Raw genomic sequence first — 15740 nt, 5'->3', positions numbered from 1 at the left:
TACTACAAAAAAAGGTATGAAGCACATTATTTTTTTTGTTATAGTATAGCTTGTAAGAAGCAAAATGTGGTTGGTTTGGGAAATTTTCTTTAGCTTCTATTTATGAGTTGACATTTGGAGCTATTTTAGACTTTCTAACTGAATGATCTATGAATCATGGTGAGCTTCAAACACCGCTATGAGGTTATATAACCAAAATGGTTTCTTTATACTTTTAAGAAAGGCAAGGTTCTTTTTAGGTCCATGATGCCTAGTGCTTGGTGTACTTATTTGTATTAAGACCACAAGGTACACCTAGTTGTATGTAGATTATGAGGTATGCCTATTCAGACCCCTCAACATTTGAACATGTATCTACCCCTAACTTTAGTGATTATAAAATTTGAGTAATTTTACTTTTGTAAATGTTATTCTAAGAACATAGTTAGTTCTAAGTTTAAACACTTCTATTATATTTTTCAATGTTCTAATTTTAGGCTACTCTTAGGCATTACTACTTATTATGGGTAGACAATAGTCATTTATTTGCAATTTTATACTTTTACTAGACAGAACACACATTTATATTTTATTTTCTACTTTATAGAGGGCAAATAGTAGATATGTTTTTAGTTTTCTTTATATATGCACATCAATATCCTAGTACAAAATTATTATTTTACTATGAATTTGAAGAGGCATTGTAATAATTTACCTGAATGCAAATGTTTGAGATATATTTTTGATTGCATGAATACAATTTGTAGTGATTATAGGTAATTCACAAAGTGGTTAAGATATATCATTGGAATAGCTTGTTGTGGCCAAAGAAGTGCACTTGTCTTCAAAGTCTTCAGATGTCATAGAGGGAATATGAAAAATATAGACTAATCATCCAAATTTTTATCTAAAAAATGTGGTACAATATTCTTAACTTTTCCAACTCATTTAGATAGAAATGGATGTAATATATGTGGTGGAATGAAACAAAAACTTAATATACAAATTAAGTTTTGATAGTTACCAACATTGATAAGTAGGTGATAGTTTCCAAAGTAAGTCAAATTGTGATATTGCTCTTAGGATTCACTTGTATAGTTTTTTGAGTCAAACTCATTGACCTATGTTTCATGAGTAGTGGTTCACACAAACCCATGTCTCATGAGAATGAATGGAAAATTTACCACTCATTGGATCTATTGCTTCACCTTGTAAGCATCACCTAGATCCAATGAGTTCTTAGTGTTCTATTCATTCTCATGAGAGATGGATTCATGTGAAACACTAAGAATGAAACATGGGTCGATGAGTTTAACTCAAAATATTACATAGTTGAATTTTGTTAGCAATATCACATATTACCAACATGTAAATACAAATCCTTATTCTACCATAGCTCTCAAACACCATGGAAAAATATAATGTACAATCAACATAATTGATGTTGAACAACCTATTGATGTGTGCTTGCTCATGGTCCAAGTGAAATCTCTTAATGACGATGGACTTGATAGCCTAATTTTTCACACAAGAATAAATTTGTGATATCTTATGAAAATTAGGAAGAAAGTTGTTTGAATTGCTTAGGGTTTTCTATAAATATGTTTTTCCTTATGAAAAAAACCATAGGGCAATGGTCATGTCTTGAATTTTGTTGAAATGTTCATAAATTGACATGCAATTATCAAATGGGGATACATGAAAATTTTGGTTATATATTGATTTCTTTTATGTCACTAGGTCCTTTATTCATTTTCATATTATAATTCAATATCTCTAAATTGTTTTAAGTTGTGACGTTACAAAATCCTTTCAATCACTTCATTGCTCTAGTTTGAGATCTAACCATTTGAGAAACTAAAAACTAGAAAAACAATCATTAACATAGTCATCACAGTGTGATAGATGATATTGTTCAATTTAGGGTTGTAAAGCAACAATTCACTAAAGATTTCATGATCATGGCTTCGTTTTGGCTTAAAGAATGTTAAGTTGTGAAGGTGTGGGAGATAATCATGGCAATCAAAGTTTAAGCCATCATAGCTTTGCAAGAGGTTATTTTTGACTTAAGGTCAAGGTAGCAAAGTGGTGAAAGCTTATAAATCATAGGTTTTCATGGTTAAGTAATGAATACATTTTTTGAGTTGTGAAGCTACGAATAGAATTTGACATTTAAAAGAAATAGCTATTGCACCACTGCAAGGTTTGTGTTGTAGTTAATTTTTTGGACACAAAACAAAATACAGATGAATCAAGACAATCATCTCAACATCACATGGTTTTGAGAAGCCTTATATCTAGCAATTGGAAAGAGGTGACAAGGTGAAAATACAAGTCATCTAACCATCTGAAGAGATGAAGATGTTAAGTCCTCAAGTACAAAAAAAGTTGTGAAAAGTTTAGTCTAGAGGGTTTCTCTACTAAGTAGGGGAAAGTGATAGTTGACAATGTAAAGAGTGATGTTGTGATAAGATGTCAAATAAATGTTTCTCTAGTTCACTATAGTTAATGAAATAAATAGATAATGGGCCATGAAGATGCGAGATGGCCAATTTGATGGTCATCTCCACTTTGCAGTAGTTAGTAAATTGAAGTGATGAATAGTTGTGAAGAACTAATAAAGGATAGAATGAAGGAAATGCAACTTCACAAGCTTAACATAGTAGTTAGGGATTCAAGTGGCAAAGCTATGAAATATTTAAGATAACTTTCCTTGTATGGTCACAACTAGAAGTAAAGGAAGGTAAAAAACCATGTTGAAGTAGTGAATAGAAAGAATTTCAACTTCACAACCTCTAGTTTTAAAAGCATAAAATATTTTTAAATGGCCATGTCTAAGCTGGAAAAAAGAGATGTTAGCTGGAAGTATGAATAGTGAGAAAGCAAAGATATTGCTAGCTTTTTGAGGATTCATAGGATTTTAAGTATTATAGTTTTAATTACATTAATCCAACACTCTCTTTTGTAGAAACAAAAAAAATATAAGAAGAATAGTTATTTCATTACTAGTTGTATAAGTGTTTGAGATTTTAAAGCAGTGTTTGAGTTACAAAGTGAATTTGAATGAATTTATAGCATAATAGAATTCAAGGTTATTGAAATACTTTGAAAAAATGACACGGAAAGAAGGTAAACTGATTGCATAGGCATAGTTTGAATAATCTACTTTGAAAGAAAAAATCCCTAGCTCATTCATGGATGAATGGATGCAGATTCTACCTAGTTCTTCCAATGCATAGTCTACAAATGATTATGCATTTAGAGATCCCTATGTATTTTGTAGAGATGCAGAGGTCCCTGATAGGAACAGAAGTGAATTATTTTGGTTCTTCTACAAAAATAGAATAGAGAAGGTTCTAATTTCAAACCCTTGGACTAGAAACCTAGGAAAGCTAATTATACCTGAGTTCTTTGTGGATGTTGGCCTATTAAAGGCATTGATAAAGTACTACAATCCAATTATAAAGTCCTTCCATAGGAAAGATAGAAGCATATTCTTGGCATTGGATAAGGAGACATTTATAGAATCTTTTGATTTGGGAGGTCCAATGTCATTACTTATTGACATGGACAAATTGAATGAAAAATTTAAGAATTAGAAGAGCTTCTACATGGGAAGAATAATGACAAGGCACATCCCAATATCTAGGAAAGAGAAAGGGGAAATTCCAAAGAAGAAGGAGGTGGAAGACATTATACCCCTAGAGTTCTTTTAAAGATATATGTAGAACACTATTTTTGGTCTAAACAAAGCCCTAGGTTCAAATGGAACCATGAATGCTCTTGGTGGGCATTACATCATGGATTTGAATATCTAGGACCCAAACACAAATACGATCCATGATGAAATTGTTTCTATATAGGAGGGAAGAATGGATAATTTCAAGAAAACCTTATTGATTGCAGTGACCCTATAAATGAAAAAAAAAAACCATGGATCCTAATGATTTTCTTACTGAAGTGGAGATTCTTAGAAAAATGGTTGTTGAGGAAGAGGTCAAACACATACTTTTGGAGAAGGAAAAGGAACATATTACTATGAATACTCTCATTTAGAGAGACACCCTACTTAGGAGAATGAAGGCCTTGAAAGAACAAAATATGCAGTTAGAAGAAAGATATTATACCTTGCATCCTGATGTTTTTGGAGATGTTGAAAATTTGAGATCTAAGGTTAAAGAACAAGAACACCTTCTCAACCTTATAAGCCAGTTGAAAAGGATATTATAGACTTGACTATAAGGAACCCTAATAAAGGAAAGTTGAAGGTTGTAGGGATACAAATTAATGAGCCCCAAGTTCTTTCTAACAAATATATAATTCTTTTTATGTCTAAACATGATTTAGATTTAGAGAAAGTGAAGAAAGAAAGAGAAGATCTGGCCAAATAACTTGAAAAGGTTGAAAATGAAGCCCAAACAATAGAAATCAAATGAAAAATGTTAAAGTGTTAATTTCATTTCATTTATTAAATTACCTTTATCCCTTCTTAAAATTTCACTTTATGCACATATGCATTCACATTTAGTAATTAATTAGTAATTATTAAATAGATTTTACCTTTTAGGTTACCAATTTTTGGGTTTTGATCTCCTTCTACAAGGATAGATCTTTTGTAATTATCTCTTATCTTTTTTGTTTCTAAGAATAAAATTTGCATATTTTTAGAGCAAACCCTTGCCTCTTCTTGTATTTTTCTTCTCAATGATAGATTTTTACATGCAGGTATTCTTTGGGCTTTGTGGATTTATATTGCTCAAATCCTTCATGTTATCAGAGCCAAATTTGTTGTAGCTTGTTCAATATTTGGAGAAAAATAAGAATGAGGGTTTGATAGACAAGATCTAGTGTTTTTCAAGCATTTTTTGTGAAAATAGGGGGGTCTCTAATTTTCAAAGCACCTTGAGACCAAACCAATCTCACAAGTGTATTCAGAAGGTGTCAAAAGCCTCATTTTCATATACAGTTTGTCAATTTTGGACAAAATTGATTTGGGAGGAAAAAAAAATGCCCAACAGGGCTGTACGGCCTCTTGCACACATCACAAGATGATTTAAAAAATAAATAAAATTGAAAAATTGAAAAATGGCCTACATCCTAGTTTATGGCCTGTAGCGTCATTTAGTGGCTCTAAAAAGTCTTTTTTAGCACTACTACTCTTTTTCCTAGCCTCTGACAAACTTTCCTAGCCTGCTCTTGCCGTTGAACTTCTTCCCATCATTAGAATACTCCCCATCACCACTGAAACACCCACTACCAAATTCTCTAGGCTGTCATTGCCACATCACCATGGACACCACCGCCCTCCCCCTCCTGACCATCACCATTGCTCCACCAATGAGTGGTATATATATATATATAAAATTAAAAAATTCTTTTTGATTGGCCCTGTCATTTGGTTGCAATATCTTGAGTATACGAGGATCTTTTTTCAATCTAAAAGAAGCATCAAAATTTTTCTTATGAGATAGAGATGATGGAGCAAATATTCTTGAGATTTTTTTCTAGTTTGATACATGTTATTGTGCTTGAATTATGTTGATAACTTCTATCTTCCAGGGGGCATAACTTCTTTGTTATAGCTCAATTTTTTGATTCGAAAAAAGCATCAACAAGCTCTTCTCGAGCACATTCCTGATTCTCTATCATTTCACCAGTATTTTTACCAAGTATTTGTGATTCATTTATGAATATTTTTTCTCTTCTCTCATTTACACATTCCTTCTAGTAGCTAGGGTTCATTTTTTGCATTGTGGGGTGTGTTTTTCCATATTGTTTCTATTATTTAATCATGCAAACCAGAATTAAATTCAAAAAAAATTCAACACCTTCTAAAATAATGGTTAAGACCTCTTCTTGTCTAGAGCTTCTAACCCCTCATAACTCAAAAGGGTTGTGGTCTTGTTTAGATGTAGTGCAGCTAGTTTTATAGAGGCCTTGTGAGGTCATGCAACACAAGAACAAGATGGATGAGACAATAGGATTGATTTCTTTATAGGTCTTTGATAGTCTATAGTTTCATATTGATGGGTGTAATACCACTCTAGCTATGTGGACCAAGCTTGAAGGCTTATTTGGTATAGTAAATGAGTTTAGGGCACTTCAATTTAAGGCAGAGCTTATCTCTCTTATATTGGATTCTTTTCCTTCCATTGAGGATTTCTTGATGAAGTTCAATCAATACAGATCTTTATTGTAGGGTTGTGGGAAGACCAAGACTAATACTGAGTGCATCTACCTTATTCTTTCTAAGCTTCATCAAAACTCTTAGATTTTTTCTTCTACCTTCTATTCCACCAAAGATGTTGCAGGTAATAGATTTACCATGCGATCCTTTGAGTTTTTTGTCATCATTTGACTCGAGAGAAAGCTAATCTCCCTAACAAGTTCATAGATGTATTCATTGGTAGCTCATCCATCTTGAGGGATGAAGGAGAAGACACAAAAATCTCATTCTATAAAGTCTCAGAGTGATCCTAGTATTCTAGTTCATCAAGGGCACCTCCTCCCAAGAGGGGTAAATCAAAGCCAAAAATATTGAAGTGTGCTTATTGTAATAAGCCTAATCATGATGAGTCACATAGCTATGAGAAGAAGCTAGATGGCTATGCCAAACAAGATTCAAATTTGGTAGCTCTCCTTCAAAAGAACAACATTGATATTCCTTCTACTTCTCATAGACCTTCATCATTATCATTATTTTAGTTAGATGGTAAAGATATAGGAAAGGGTCATGCACGATGTGCAACTACTATTCCTCATTCTTCTAGATGGTTACTGGATTTAGGTGCTTCACACCATACGAAATCTTATAAGGATTTGTTCTCTTCTTTTGAGGCTTCTCCTACTCTACACATTTTTATGGGGAACAAAATTGTTATGAATATTAGTGTAAATAATTAATTATTATTACACTTTACTTAAATTTACTTAGGTTAAATGCATTATCATATAGACACCTAGGAGTATGCGTAGTCATATGGATTGTCTTATTGACAACATAGGAGTTTGCATATTCATCTGAGTTGTCATGTAAACATCATAGTTGTTTGCACTCCAATTGAGCACATGGTGTCTACAACATCTCTTTACAAGATACACCTATGTAAGCTTATCCTCTCATCATCGTACAAACTTCTATGCTCAATGGAGGATAATCCACTCTTGGTGGACATGTGCTTAGTTGTGACACTTATCACTTTGTTGACTCTTAGTCATTCTAGATGTCTTTATATATAGGCACTTCTAGTATGTCTTCATATGATATTAATTCTCATTATTGTTATTATGATCATCCATTATTGGTCCATATTGTGCTAGTGCTTGAGCTTCTTGATCTTGGTGTTATTTTTCCCTAAGGAAAATTCTTATATGGTATTAGAGGTGACGGAGCTTCATTTCATAGCCATGGAGATCATTTTTTGCTTCACCTCTTAGAGGGCCAAGATTTTTATCTAGAGTATTTGTAGTTACTAGGAGCATCTAGAGCCAAAATGGACCTCACCATTGCATCTAGAGCATCGATTCAGTGAATTTTGACTATAAATTTTCCTACCCTAGGCCATAGTCAATATCTTTAGATTTGTGCAATTAATTTTTAGATCTGCACTTGTTATTTTTCATCTCTGCAATTTTTTTTAGATCTGCATTAATTTTTCCTTAAAAAAATTTGGCCATTAGGCCTATAGGAGAGCAATTTTTACTATAGGCAAATGAGGTGATCAAACCCTGGCAGCCACAACTAGTATATTCCATAGAATACTCCAACCTACATCATGGCCAGCACATCCAAACAAACTAGTGAGATAGAAATCCACAACATAATGGCATATTATACAACAATAACATTCAAATAATGATAGATCACACCACCAACAACATCCAAGCTGCTTAAAAGTTTGTGGCTCCTTGGTTTTAAACACCTCTATTTCCCAAGCTTGGTGCATGTGGGATTAAAACCCACCACCAACCTCTCACTGGTGACCTCTAAAATTACTAACCTCTACTGGCATTAATGCCAACACTGGCCACCAACCTCTACATTCTTGCTAGCTGAACACTTTTTGACACGGGTGACCACTTTTAGTTGTCACGTCATCACTACTAATGTTGTAGTCTACGTCAGCCCCTAGCATAGACAACATTGCCACATCGACAGTCACAAGTTAGTGTTGCATCAATAGGAAACATCACTATATAGATTTGACACATCAATACCATATAACATAGTCATCTATTTGTACTACCACATTAGCCAGCTAGGCTATTTTTTGCTGATGTCATCATTTTATGAGCACAAAATTAACAGTCGTCTGACTATCACAACTAGGCCAAATTGCACTACCACAAGGGTTGTTTGGACATCAAATTTAACCCAAAAATTTCTTGAGATCATTAGGGTAGATCCCTCACCATATGTAGTTTTGATTTAACATTCCAACTTTGAGAGGCCATATCTCAGTCATTCGGACTCCAAATTAGGTGCAATTTTTTTAATTTGGGCTAGAATTTCTTGAATTTTTTATTGGTGCTATTACTTTCTAGTTTTAGTGAATAGATTTGTTAGAAAAAATATTTTTTGGAAACTAAACCTATCCAATCCTACATTTTGTAACTTCAAATGCTCTATACGGGCTCATTTGGACACATATTCAGGTTCCATTTTTTTGAAAGTGCATAATATTTTGTCCACTTTCCAAATCAGCAATTAGATTATGGAATTTTATGGACAAAAATATCACTTTCAGAAATAGGTCTTTTTTTTTATTGTATTGCTTTGATCAAACTTCAAATTTTTTGTATATATGAGCTACATTGCTAAGTACCAAATTTGAAGTCCAAGAGGAGGTTTTAAATAGAAAAATTAGAAGTCCACTTTTGTCCATTTTGATAAGTGGCCTATTGTAAATGCACTACATATAAAGTGCCTAAAGCATTCATTTGGGGGGGTTCTTTGATTGAGTAAGGCGGGGGGGGGGGGGGGGGGGGGGGGGTGTCTTGTGTTCTTTCATCTTCTTCATATTGTGCTCTTTCTTTTTCATTATTTAACACCACATAATTATTCTACTTGGAAAGAAAAGATAAAGGAACCATTAGTTGAAAAAGGTTTACTATGTTATGTAACTGGTGTAGCAAAGAAACCTGATGATGATGTTGATGTGTCTCATAAAGAAGACTAGGCATCAAAACAAGAAATGGCCCTAGGAACCTTGTTAAATAATATCTCAGATCCTGTCAAATATCACATCAGAAACATTAACAATCCAATAGAAGCTTGGGATAAACTTGAAGCATTGTATGGGATAGTAGATGAAGATATGGCCTACACCATTGAGGACAATCTTCTCAAATTGTATCCTAGGAATTTTGACACCATCAAAGATTATCTTACCCAAGTAGACATGTATAGGGAAAAAATTAAGGATTGTGGTGAACCCATCAAGGATGGAAAGTTGATCAAACATGTGGTGACTCATCTTCTTCATAAATATGTCACTTTTGTTTCAAGTTATAATACTCACAAGTTAACAATCATTAGTGCCTTCAATAAGCCTTCATTAGAGTCATTTTCAAGAATCTTGGTCTTAGAACATGAAAAATTGGTGTGGGAATTCACCAGTCTTCTAAGACCAAAACCTTGGTAGCTAATCAAGGGAATCAAGGTGATAAAAATTCCAACAAGAAGCAAAAGTAGTGGAAGGCTAAGCCACAAGATGAAACATAAAAATCTTCCTATTCACATCAATCTTCCTCCACACAAAAATCTTCCTCACAACAAGGAAAGTATTTTTCTAAAAATATTAAGAAGGGGAACAACTTCAACAAAAGGGAGAAGAAAACTTGTGCCTATTGTAAGAAGAATGGTCATGATGAACATGAGTGTAAGGATAAGCAAATTTATGAGTTGCTAAACATAATAAGGAAACATAAAATTGATGTGCCAAATGCCTATAAGGATAAGGGATATTCAACCACTTCAAAAGGTAAGGGAAAATCTTTGGTAGCAAGTACAAACAATTCTAAGGAATGAATTCTTGATTTAGGAGTTACACATCATATGGGTGCTTCAAGGGAGCATTTTTCCTCATTGAAAGCATCACATGTACCTTACATCTATGTGGGAAATGACACACAAGTGGAAGTTGAAGGAAAAGGGAATGTTGAGTTGGACAATGGAGTTTTCAAGGATGTTCTTCATGTTCCCAACCTTAGCACCAACCTTCTTTCAATCTACCAAATATCTCTCTATGGATGTGGCAACAAAGTGGAGTTCCTTCCTAATTCAGTTGTGGTGAAAAATATAAAGAATGATTCTTAATCATGATACACAACTTTATTATTTTTCTCATTTTGTGCCTAAGTCCACTTCCCTTTCCTTGTTGACCCACTCAAATTCATAAAGTAAACTATGGCATGAGAGTTTTGGACATCTCAATTACTACTACCTTCAACAACTTAGCAACAAGGATATGGTCATAGGTCTACCTCAAGTCAAGTATTCAGAGGTTATATGTACAAGTTGTGAAGCAGGAAAGCATCCCAAAGAGAAGTTTAACGAGGGGAAGTCTTGGAGAGCTACTATTGTTCTTGAATTGGTTCATAGTGATGTAGCTAGCTCATTTCTAGTACCTTCATTTGGAAAGACTTTCTATGTTCTCACCTTCATTGATGACTTTTCATGCTACATTTGGGTCTTCTTTCTTTCTCATAAGAGTGAAGTGTTTGATAAGTTTATCATCTTTAAAGATCAAGTTGAGAAGCAATCAAGGAAAGCCATCAAGATTCTATGAATAGATAATTGAAGGGAATATGTGAACTCAAGGCTTATAGATTTTTGTACTCATGAGGGTATTGATCTTCAACATTCAATTGCATACACTCCACAATAAAATGGTGTTGCTGAAAGGAAGAATAGAACCCTTAAGGAAATGACCATTTATATGCTACAACATAAGTCTCTAGATCAAATTTTTTGGACAAAAGCTATGTGTTGTTAAAATTACATCCAAAATAGAAGTCCCTAGAAGGCCTTAGATGAAATTACACCTTTTGAGGCTTTGTGTGGAAGAAAAGAAAGTGTAAAACACTTTTAAAAAATTGGTTTTCTAGCATGGGCAAGGATACCTCCACAAAAATAGAAGGCATTGGAACCTCAAAGTAAACCTTGTATATTTGTTGGATATCCTAACCACCTTAAGGCATACAAACTCATGGATCTAGAGACACATGAAATCTTCTTTGAGACTAGTGTTCACTTTGGTGAAACTCGTCCAAGTTTGGCTCCTTCAACTCCTTCCTCCTTCATAGAAAGTGGTGATAGTGATGATAGTGACTTGGAAGATGATATTCCATCAATTCTAACTCATAGGACACCACCTTCGCAAGGTCCATAAATAGTTGAGGATATTACTTCTTCTTCTTCTACTAGACCTCATTCGACACAAAAAACACTTGATTTAGTAGGTTCATTGGTGGAGAATCCTTCAAATTTTAGGAGGATAAGGTCACAACACAAATCATTTCCACATGCATATATTGCCATTACTTCTAATCCACAATCATTTAACGAAGCATTAGGGGTTGTTGAATGGGACAAGGCCATGGAGGAAGAATATAACTCTTTAATGAAAAATAACACTTGGGACATAGTTCCTCTTCCTAAGGGAAGAAATTTGTTTCAATGTAAGTGGATCTATCAGACCAAGTTTGCAGTGGATGGAAGTGTGGATAAATATAAGGCTAGACTTGTTACCAAAGGTTTCTCATAGGTTTGTGGTATTGACTATACTAAAACCTTTGCACTGGTAGCTAAGATGAACTCCATTCACTTGACACTATTTATTGTTGTAACTCATCGTTGGGTTGTTCATTAGATGGATGTGAAGAGTGCATTTTTGAATGGTGATCTTCATGAGGAGATTTATATGGAGCAACTTTAGGGATTCATACAAGATTCTACTTTGGTTTGCAAGTTGAAAAAGTCTATCTATGGCCTTAAGAAAGCTCCTAGGGCTTGGTATGCCAAGATGGATTCCTTCCTACTCTCAACAATATTCACTAGGTGTCATTCAAATTTGAATGTCTACATTCTTTAGAGGGATGACTCATACTTGATACTCATGATTTATGTAGATGACTTGATCATTACAAGAAGTACTTCATCCATCATTTCCAGTGTCAAGTCTTCTTTGCGAGATAGATTTTCTATGATAGACTTGGGTTTACTTCATTATTTCCTTGGTATTGAGATCACATAGTCTTCAGTTGGGATCACACTTTCACAACCCAAGTATGCTCTTGATCTACTTTCTCAATTTCACATGAGTGACTGTAAGCTTACACCTACTCCCTTTCCTTTAGGTGTTAAGTTAGAGGCCAAGTGTTCCACTCTACTTGTTGATGCTACATTGTATAGACAGTTTGTTGGGAGTATCATTTACTTGACACATACATGCCCTAACATAGCTTTTGTAGTTGGCATGGCTTGTCACTTCATGCAAGAGCCACATGAGCTTCATTGGAAGGTTGCCAAATGCATCTTGCACTACATATAGGGTACACATACACATGGAATACACTATGTAGTAGGTACTGAACTTCAGTTGGTTGGTTATACAAACTTAGACTATGCAAGGGATCTTGATTCTCACAAGTGTACTTTAGGTTACATGTTTCATCTTGGTTATAGCTCCATTTGTTTATAAAGTAAGAAGAAAAATACTATTGCTCTTTCATCTACTAAAGGTTGAGTATTGAGAAGTTATCACTATGACTACATAAGCTTTTTGGTTATAGCATATTCTAAAGGATTTTGGATTTGACATACCTAAACCCATAGTCATACATTGTGATAATCAAAGTGCTATTGAGATCTCAAAACATCTAGTTCATCAACATTAGTGGACCAAACATATTGAGGTTCATATGCACTACATTAGAGAGTTGATACATGAGCAGGTCATTGTATTGCAATATTGTCCTATAGTAGAGCAAGTTGTAGATATCTTCACCAAACCCTTCACTAAGGTCAAGTATCTTCATTTGTGAGATCTCTTAGGGGTGCATGATATTTCACTAGGGGGGTCACATGACTCTTCTCTTCTTTATTATACTTATCTCTCTTTTTGGGGGAGGGTTTTTCCCATGAGTTTTTCCCTCTTTCTCCATTTTTAGAGAGATTGCATTGCATTGCATTATATGTAAATCATTGCATTTGTACATGGGTACCTAACATGGTCTAGTAGCCAGGACCCATGATGCATTTTCATCATAGATTTTGTGAGCTTAAGTGCATTCCCCTAAGTTTCACTTAAGGGGGGGTGTTAGTGTAAATAATTAATTATTATTACACTTTACTTAAGTTTACTTCAGTTAAATGCATTATCATATAGACACCTAGGAGTATGTGTAGTCATATGAGTTATCTTGTTGACAATACAGGAGTTTGAATATTCATTTTAGTTGTCATGTAGGCAACATAGTTGTTTGTACTCCAATTGAGCACATGGTGTCTACAACATCTCTTTATGAGAAACATCTATGTAAGCTCATCCTCTCACCTTCAGACAAACTCCTATGCTCAATGGAAGATAATCCACTCTTGGTGGACATGTACTTAGTTATGAGGCTTATCACTTTGCTGACTTCTAGTCATTCTCGATGCCTTTATATATAGGCACTTCTAGTGTGTATTCATATGGTATTCATTCTCATTATTTTTATTATGATCATCTATTATTGGTCCATATTGTGCTAGTGCTTGAGCTTCTTGATCCTAGTCTTATTTTTCCCTAAGGAAAATTCGTACAATGACTATATGTGGGAAAGGTTCTATTGAAATTTATGATGGTACATTTCATGATGTACTTTTTCTTCTATCTTTGTCATCTAACCTTCTCTCTATTTATTAGATTACACACAGTGGGACAAGGAAGACAATTGAGTTTTCACAAGATTCAGTACATATCAAAGATAGTGAGACATGCAATATTATTGCTATAGTGACTATTAATCATGCTTCCTTCCTATATTCCTTCTCACATTTTGGTCCACCATCTCCACTATCAAAGATTCAATATCTTTTTTCATGAGAGCCTACTGAAGTGAAGTCAGGTCACTTGAACTTGTGTATTGTTCTTGAAACCAATATTGTGACTTCTACACCTCCACTTCTTGTTTAGATTCCATCTCTTGCATAGGATTACTCTTTAGCATTTCCTACTATTGCAACTCCATTCATTGAGCCACCTACTGTATTTTTTGAGGATATATTAGAGGACACACATCTCCTCTCAGATGATAGATTCAACACACCTTTTATCTCACCTCCATTGGAGATTCCATTTTAGGATTCTCATGCATTCTCCTTTTGAGCATCAATTAGGACTTCCAACTTCACCTTACATACATGGGTTTTACCACCCTTTTCCACTTCCTTTGTTTCCTTTAGATTGAAGCCATATTGGTATGTTCATTGACACAGGAGTTTAGCCATTCTAGGGGTGCTATGGAGTCCTAAGATTTTTATCATGGAGGCTTTTATTGTACTTATGGTCTTAAGAGATTCTCTTGAGATGTTTCATTTGTGCATCCTTTTCTATCTCTTTTTGGAGTAGGGTTTTTCTGATTAGATCTTCTCTATTTCTCCATTTCATAGAGATTTGATTATCATTGGATACCTCATCAGGTCTTGTTGTTGGGACCCATGTTTTCCTTCAACATTGCATTGTATTTTCCTCACTCTTTCTGCATTTTTTCTCATCGTAAAGGGGGGTCTTAGAGTAAAGTATTAATTTAATTTCATTTATTAAAATTACCTTTACTCCCTTCTTAATATTTCAATTTATACACTTATGCATTCACATTTAATAATTAATTAATAATTATTAAATGGATTTTATATTTTGGGTTACCCTTTTTTAGGTTTCAATCTCCTTCTATAAGGATAGATCTTTTAAAATTATCTCTTATCTTTTTCATTTGTGAGAATACATTTTTCATATTTTCAAAGAAAACCCTTGCCTCTTCTTATCTTTTTCTTCTCTATAACAAGTTTTTAGATGCAGGTATTCTTCAGGCTTTATGGATTTTTATTGCTCAAATCCTTTAGAAAATACATTTGATCAAATCCAATTATGCCCTAGCTTCATGGTCAAACTAGCCTTCACAAGCCATTCCACCTATTCCTATTTGTGGACTAGTTTTAATTAGCCAAATTTTATCTCAGTTAGCAACTACCACTTCATCCATAATAAGTATTCAAATACCTACTACTCAACAATTCTAGAAAACTCATTTCCCAATACAAACCCAAGCTACTAGAGAAGTACTTCAAATATTGTAGGATTTTACAGAAGGCCCATTTATATGAAGAAATATAAGAAAATTTCCTTTATTGTCATACCTAGTTTCTCCCACCCTATTTCCAATGATTTGAGAGATAAAGTATTCAAGTTTTCTAGCAATAATGCCATAACTAGTGAAGAGAACCTTTGAAAGTTTATTAACATGATTAATGATTATGAGGTAGAATGTGAGGATGTAGTGATGAAGTTATTTGTTCATTCATTGATAGAAGATGCTAGATATTGGTTTAGGAAACTTTCTGATGATGGTATTAGCTCATGGAATTATTTGGAGAAGCTCTTCAAAGAGTAGTATGGTGACAACACCAATGTCAGTTTTATGGTACATGATTTCAATAATATAAAAAAGAGCCCAAATGGGTCAATCTTTGAATTCAATCTAAGGTTTTAGAAATG

At 34.0% G+C, this 15740-nt stretch overlaps 1 pseudogene; it reads left to right on the top strand.

The window, feature by feature from the left end:
* The first annotated feature begins 502 nt into the window (after nucleotides 1–502).
* Nucleotides 503–15740, top strand: part of LOC149542868 (flavin-containing monooxygenase FMO GS-OX-like 9) — a 176426-nt pseudogene continuing 161188 nt past the window's right edge.

Source organism: Cupressus sempervirens, chromosome 8 (genome assembly GCF_028749045.1).
Source record: "Cupressus sempervirens isolate cs-2001-9-10 chromosome 8, ASM2874904v1, whole genome shotgun sequence".
Taxonomy (NCBI): domain Eukaryota; kingdom Viridiplantae; phylum Streptophyta; class Pinopsida; order Cupressales; family Cupressaceae; genus Cupressus; species Cupressus sempervirens.
The sequence above is the reverse complement of the archived record's forward strand: the minus strand, read 5'-3'. Positions and strand labels throughout refer to the sequence as shown.